Genomic DNA, 8,044 nt, shown 5'->3' on the forward strand with positions numbered 1-8,044 from the left:
ACCTTTCCAGATGCCATTGGATGACCTTGGGCACATCACCACTCTGTGCTGGTAAATCAGCTTCTGCAGAAGGTACACTAGTGGAATTGCCTGTGGCAGTAGCATGCAAGTTACAAGCATAATGGCTTTGAAGAGGACGTTCTAGATAACTGATGTTTCTTTAAAAGTTACTTGGTTAAAAGTCCAATAAATACAACTAATGAACTCAGTTGAACTTCTCCACAGTGGATGCTTTATACCCAACATAAAGTCTCATAGCAGAAATTAATATAATTTGTGTAAATTGTTGGGCTGAGGCTCTTTTGGTGACCTCCTAGAGAAATATTGCATTTCAAATCCAGATGGTTTTGCTCCTGCAGTCAGTGACACATAATAAATGTCTTACCAAGTGTCAAGATTCAAGCTGAATGGGAAAGGTGCAAGTTGCGCCAATCTCCTCATTACAAGAAGCTGTACATTAGACTGTGTACAATGTTACTGTAGCTATATAAACAAATAGGAATTTTGGCAATCCTTTGGGGCATTCTAATAAAGAGACCTTTTGCTAGACGTGCACTCAGACACAACGGTGGTGTGTGGAAGCTAGAAGCCATACTAGACAAAGACCAAAGGGCTCCCTACTAATATTGCGTAATGGAATTGTCTCCATCTACATGCATGGTGTAGGAAATTCTTCAGAATATGCGGCTTCCTACTAAATCAACCCAGATTGTGAACAAAGAGATACAGTGAATAAGGGACCATGATAGAGTTTGTAGTTGTTTTAGTTAAGAGTAATATGCTTTTTTATTGATGTATTGCTAAACGTATGAAGAAATATATCTACTGTAAGGGAGGCAGTGTGGCCTTGTGAATAGCATGCTGGACAGGGGCTCAGGAGACCTGGGTTCCACCTCAGCCACTGGCTGACGTTGGGCACATTACTGCTCTCTGCCTCAGTTTCCCCATCTTTAAAATGGGGGTGATAATACCTCTTTTGTAAAGCACTTCCAGATTGACTGATGGAAAGCACTATATAAGAGCTAGGCATCATCATTATGGTGGCTAATATGACAGTTGATTATTCAAAAAACAACAACACAAGATTAGGCCTAAAATGATAAATTCAAGTTTTAAACCCCCTCACTACTAGGCATGACCAAGAGCCAGATTTGTAAAGGTATTTAGATCCCTAACTCCTGAGTTAGGGACCTAAATATATTTTAAAATCTGGCCCCAAGTGATTTGGAGAGCCTTTTCTTTGCCACTGTAAAAAAATACTCACTCAGCTCTCTTCTCTATTCTATGGACATGGAAGAAGTAGAGTTTTTTGTGGTAGAAATCAGTTCAAAAGGGTCTAGGTTGCACATGCCCCAAATTCTCCCTATATTACAGGAAAAGTGGAGAAAATGGAAATGAGCAAAGATAGTCACTTAAGACTCAGTTTTCTTCTGTTTAGTGGGAGGCAGTATGAGCCTGTGAATAGGGCACTAGACTAGGATTAGGAAACCCAGGTTCTATTGTTAGATCTTCCGTTGGCCTGCTGTGTGACCACAGACAAGTCACTTTATATATCTCTATGCCTCATTTCCCCACCTGTAAACTGCAGATAATGATATTACCTTTCTTTGTAAAGCAACTTGACCTAGATAGATTAAATGTGCTTGCAAGAGCTAATTACTAGTAATTGCACAATGAAGGCGGAAGTTACTCAATTTTCACAAAGCAAAAATAAAAGTAAACATCTCGTAACAAAATGGCTATTTGGTATTTCCATTGTAAATCCAATATTGCATGCAAATTCGTATGGATTTTATATGTAAAACTATATTCAAAATACATCTGGTGCTGCATCAAGGCAGATCAATGATACCTTAGCATTCTATTACATATTAGTCACATATACAAGGCAATAATCAGTTTATCCCTGTAAAATAAGACTAGATCGGGGCTATTTGTTTCTTTGTGCTTTATTTCATCTGAGCTATTTTAAAAGTCATCCATAGTTGAAGCTGTGAAAGATCATTCATGCTCAGAGTGAAGTGGCCACAGATGATAGTCTCAGGACTCGATTATCTGAATGGTGGGTCACTGTAAAATGAAATATGATATGATGCCTACTTTTCATTATGCATTTAACAGTTACACCGTTAAGCTACAGTTTGACCACAAAATGCAGCATCACTTATGCAGAATTTTGCTGCTAACGTTTCTACTTAGTTATGGTGCCATGTTTGCTGTTTCCTGGAAACTGTTCAATCAGATGCCCTGGACTCCAGCAATATGCTGATACCCGTTGGCACTTTATGGGGAATGCTACAACCTGGCTTGAGTTATTGAGTAACAAATGCAGATGGTGGGTATCTTGTGGGGAATGACCCTGGGAAGAGAGAACATTCTATCACCTGAGAAATGAACCAGTGACCCAATACACAAGCTGACTAGGAAAGTAAGCTTCATTTATAAAGACAGTTTAAAATATTGCTATTATATTTTCAAAAATGCCCCCTGGAGAATATATGAGAGATTTTGTCTGACTTTAAATGAGGGTTATTCACTAGTAACTGGAGTTCTTCGAGATGGACTCTGCGTACTCACACTCACAGGATACATTGGTGGGGCAGCTCTGCAAGCAGAGCCCATTGTAGCACTCTTGTGCTCACTCCAGCCCCTCCCCTTATTGTTCCTAAACATTTTGAAGGTGAGGCTATAAAAGAGGGTTTAGTACTCCGGCCACCCAAGTTCCTTCCTCTGCCTCCTCAGGTCCAAGATTGTAATTAGGACTCCCGGGAAGAGGGGAAGCTGGGCAGGGAGTATGAATGTGCAGAGTCCCTCTCAAAGAACTCTGGTTACAGGTGAGCAACCTTAATTTCTTCTTTGAGTGGCCTCTGCACATTCAGAGTCATGGGTTACTTTGATAAGTAGTAGTCATCTGAGGAAGGTGGGACCTGGAGTCCTAATTAAACAGTGACTGAAGTACCACTCTCTAAGCCAACTGAGGTGCTAGGTCTAGTACATAATGTTTTATGAACATATGAATAGAGCTCCATGTTGCAGCTCTGCAATTTCTACAGTTTCTGCAATTTCCAGAAATATGCCTAAGGCATGCCAAGGAGGCTGCATTTGAACTGTTGGAAAGGTATTCCAAGTTAGACATGTTAGATGTCTTCAAGTCACCAGGGCCTGATGAAATACATCCTAGAATATTCCAGGAGCTGACTGAGGAGATACCTGAGCCATTAGCAATTATAAAAGTAATGGAAGATGGGAGAAATTCCAGAGGACTGCAGAAAGGCAAATATAGTGCCAATCTATAAAAAGTGAAATAAGGACAACCCGGGGAATTACAGACCAGTCAGTTTAACTTCAGTAGCCGGAAAGATAATGGAGCAAATGATGAAGCAATCAATTTGCAGACACCTAGAAGATAATAAGGTAATAAGTAAGAGTCAGCATGGATTTTTCAAAAATAAATCATGTCAAACCAACCTAATAGCTTTCTCAGACAGGGTAACATGCCTTGTGGATGGGGAGAAGGGGTAGATGTGGTATACCTTAACTTTATTAAGGCTTTTGATACTGTCTCACACGACCTTCTCATAAACAAACTAGGGAAATATAGCCTAGATGGAGCTACTATACATTGGGTGCATCACCGGTTGGAAAACTGTTCCCAGATAGTAGTTATCAGTGATTCACAGTCAAGCTGGAAGGGCATATCAAGTGGAGTCCCACTGGGATCAGTTCTGGGTCTGGTTCTGTTCAATATCTTCATCAGTGATTTAGATAATGGCATAGAGAGTACACTTACAAAGTTTGCGGACGATACCAAGCTGGGAGGGGTTGCAAGTGCTTTGGAGGTTAGGATTAAAATTCAAAATGATCTGGACAAACTGGAAAAATGGTCTGAAGTAAATAGGATGAAATTCAATAAGGACAAATGCAAAGTGCCCCACTTAGGAAGGAACAATCAGTTGCACACATACAAAATGGGAAATGACTGCATAGGAAGGAGTACTGTAGAAAGGGATCTGGGATTCATAGAAGATCACAAGCTAAATATGAGTCAACAGTGTAGCACTGTTGCAAAAAAGCAAACATTATTCTGGGATGTATTAGCAGGAGTGTTGTAAGCAAGATACAAAAAGTACTTCTTCCACTCTACTCAGCGCTGATTAGGCCTCAACTGGAGTATTGTGTCCAGTTCTGGGCATCACATTTCAAGAAAGATGTGGACAAATTGGAGAAAATCTGAAGAAGAGCAACAAAAATGATTAAAGGTCTTAAAAACATGACCTATGAGGAAAGATTGAAAGAATTGGGTTTGTTTGGTCTGGAGATGAGAAGAATGAGAGGGGACATGATAACAATTTTCAAGTACATAAACTGTGGTTACAAAGAGGAGGGAGAAAAATTGTTCTCCTAACCTCTGAGGATAGAACAAGAAGCAATGGGTTTAAATTGCAGCAAGGGGCAGTTTAGGTTGGACATTTGGAAAAACTTCCTAACTGTCAGAGTAGCACGGAAATAAATTGCCTAGGGAGGTTGTGGAATCTCCATCATTGGAGATTTTTAAGAACAGGTTAGACAAACACCTGTCAGGGATGGTCTATATCAGCATTTCTCAAACTGGGGTCCACGGACCCCCGGGGGTCCGCGGGGGTACTCCAGGGGGTCTGCGGGCCCTGCTGATCAACTCTTCCTCCTCCCTCAATTCCTCCCCTCCCTCCCCGCACCTCCTGCATGCCAGGGAACAGTTGTTCCATGGCATGCAGGAGGTGTGGGGAGGGAGGGGGAAGAGCGGGTATGGGGCGTGCTTGGGGAGGGGGCAGAATCATGTCTGGGGCTGACGGCCCTGCTGATCAACTCCTCCCCCTCCTTCCCAGTGCCTCCTGAACGCCACAGAACAGCTGTTCCCCAGTGTGCAGGAGGCGCTGGGAGAGAGGGAGAGGAGTGGGGACAGGCATGCTTGGGGGAGGGAGTGAAAAGAGGCGGGGAAGAGGAGGGGTAGGAGTGGAGTGGCAATGGAAAGAGGTGGGGCCTTGGGGGAAGGGGTGGAGTGGGGGCAGGGCCTGCAGCTGAGCAGGGTGCTTGGGGGGTCCACAAAATTTTTTAAATCAAAATGGGGGTCCTCAGGTTGCTAAAGTTTGAGAACCGCTGGTCTAGATAATACTTAGTCCTGCCATGAGTGCAGGGGACTGGACTAGACCTCTCAAGATCCCTTCCAGTCCCACAATTCTATTACCCTGTTTCCCCGAAAATAAGACAGTGTCTTATATTAATTTTTGCTCCCAAAGATGCGCTAGGTCTTATTTTCAGGGGATGTCTTATTTTTCAATGAAGAAGAATACGGTACACATTTTTTTGCCTTATTATCGGGGAGGTCTTATTATCGGGGGGGATGCCTTATATTACAACGAGAGGCAAAACTGTAAGTAGGCCTTATTTTTGGAGGATGTCTTATTTTCGGGGAAACAGGGTATTCTATTCAGCATTCTGCCTTGTTGTGAACAGATCTGTTTTCAGATAACCCCAGAAAGCAAACATCTCGTCTATGACTGTTGTCTTTAGACACCATTCATGCAGATCTCTTCTGTCTCAGCTCTGTTGATCTGCTAGATTGTTGTCTGCCCGCCAGATGGTGGGCTATGGAGTAAATGTGATGGATGCACCAGTCCCACAGTGCCACAGCTTCTTTCCACCACTGAGTGAAATGAGCTAATCCTAGCTTGTTCATAGACCACTGCTGCTGTGGTGTTTGTAACTACTTCAGGGGTTCTCAAACTTCAGTGCACTGTGACCCCCTTCTGACAACAAACTTACTAGATGACCCTGGAGTAAGGGGTGGATCCTGAGCCCCACCACCCCGGGTGGGGGACGAGGGGGCCGGAGCCTGAGCCCTGCTGCCCTGGGTTGGGGTGGAGCTTGGGCTTCAGCTTCAGCCCCAGGTCCCAGCAAGTCTAATGCTGGCCCTGGCAACCCCATTAAAATGGGGTCACAACCCACTTTGGGGTCCCGACCCACAGCTTGAGAACCACTGTACTACTTGGACTACCCTGTCTTGGATGTGAGGAAGGAAAGACTTGAGAGCTCAAGGAATTGCCCTAAATTCCACTATGCTGATATGTAACTTCTTCTCCAACGGGTTCCCATGACCATGAATTGTTAGGTTGCTGAAGTGAGCTCCCCATCCCAAGTTGGAAGCAGTGGAGGTGAAAGTTGCTCATGGAGCTGGGGGATTGAATGCTACCCCTTTCCGGATGTTGTGGTGCTGTCCACCGCGAGACGGACAGAAGCACTTCTCTTGGGCGAGTCAATTTCAATAATATGCTGTCCAAACTTGTCAGATAATATTTTGCTATCCAGTGCTGCAGAGCTCTCATCTGAGTTGAGCATAGTGGGTTGCATATGTAGCTGAGGCCATGAGGCCCATCAGTCTGAGAAGAACATTCCTGTCTGGTTGGAGTTCTCTTGAGGTATGAGTGTACCTGACTGAAGGAAGGCTCTTGCTTGAGTCCAGTACTGCCACAATGAAGGAGATTCTTTGTGTAGGGAGTAAGTGTGATTTTTTTTCCCTGATGTATTTATTCTGAGTCCCAGTTTCTCAAAAAGGAAGCATTTGTGAGGCATATCTTTGGACAGACTTTCTTGTGGTGATGATGATCATAGAATCATAGAACTGGAAGGGACCTCAAGAGGTCATCTAGTCCAGTCCCCAGCACTCAAGGCAGGACTAAGAATTATCTAGACCATCCCTGACAGGTGTTTGTCCAACCTGCTCTTAAAAATCCCCAATGACACTTTTATGAGCCAATTGTCTAAATAAAGTTAGATGTGTACACCCCATCATCTTAGATGTGCTGCCATCAAAGGTAAGAACTCTGTAAACAGGCATGGTGTAGTAGAAAAGCCAAAGGGATAGTGAGGTGGAAATATGCATCCTACAAATCAAGAGCCCAGAACTAAGCTCAGGTTAAGGAGGGAATTATGGGTGCTAGGATCAATGTGCAGAATTTGAACTTTCTGATGAAGGAGTTGAGCTTTCTCAAGTCTAAGATGGGTCAGAGACTTCCATCAGTCTTCAGAATCAGAACGTATCTGGGAGAGATTCCCTTTCCCCTGAATTCCTTCCTCTACTGGGCAAACCTCTGTTCTTAGTAGGCTCCCTTGAGAGGAGTACCTGGATAGAGAGGAAAGAGGAGGGTTGTGGAGAGGGATTGTGTCAAATTGTATGTAATATCCCTTTTGTGCTATGTCTAGGATTCACTTGTTTGTGGTTATAGAACTTCAGTTGTACAAGACAGGAAGCTGATCCCCAAATATGGGACAGGAGCAGCGTAAACGGATTAAGATTGGTTTGCAGCTGTGGAATTTCATGTCCAGCCTGCAGTCTAAGGCCTGGCACAAAAGACAAAGATGTGGTTTGCCTGTCCTTTGAGTAGGGCTTGAAGCTCTTTTGCCTCTGCAGGAGATTGTTGGTGCTCATGTTGATGTCTCTGCATGAAACACAAAGATGAGGGTGAGGAAGGGTATTACGGCTTCTGATATCTAAAGACAGGTGCTCCAAATCTTCCCTCTGAGGGTTGATGAACTCCCAGAGATCTAATGTTGATCTAGTATCCTTCACCATCTCTAGGACTTTATCCATCCTTGCACTAAACAAGCCATCATCGTTGAATGGAAGATCTTCCACACATGTCCTAGTTTCAGGCAGAAGACTAGAGAATCTAAGTCATGCATGTCATGTCAGTGTGATGGCTGAAGCTACTGATCTTGTTGCTGCATCTGATGAATCAAATGAGGTTCTCAGTCCATGCGTAACTACTAGATGTTCTTCTAGTTTTAAGGCTTTAGCCAATTTCCTTTGATATTCAGGTAGGTCCTTGGCAAATAAGGCCATTTTCTCCCACAAATGGTACAGATACCTGGACATTATGGCCTGGTAATTAGACAACCAAATGCCCAATGGGACTGAGGCGAAAACCTTCCTAATCAGATCATCCAACTTTTTGTTCTTTGTGTCAGATGGGGTAGAATGCACTTGCTCTCCTGTTGTCCTCTGAAC

The sequence above is a fragment of the Chrysemys picta genome, chromosome 4 (assembly GCF_011386835.1).
Source record: "Chrysemys picta bellii isolate R12L10 chromosome 4, ASM1138683v2, whole genome shotgun sequence".
NCBI lineage: Eukaryota > Metazoa > Chordata > Testudines > Emydidae > Chrysemys > Chrysemys picta.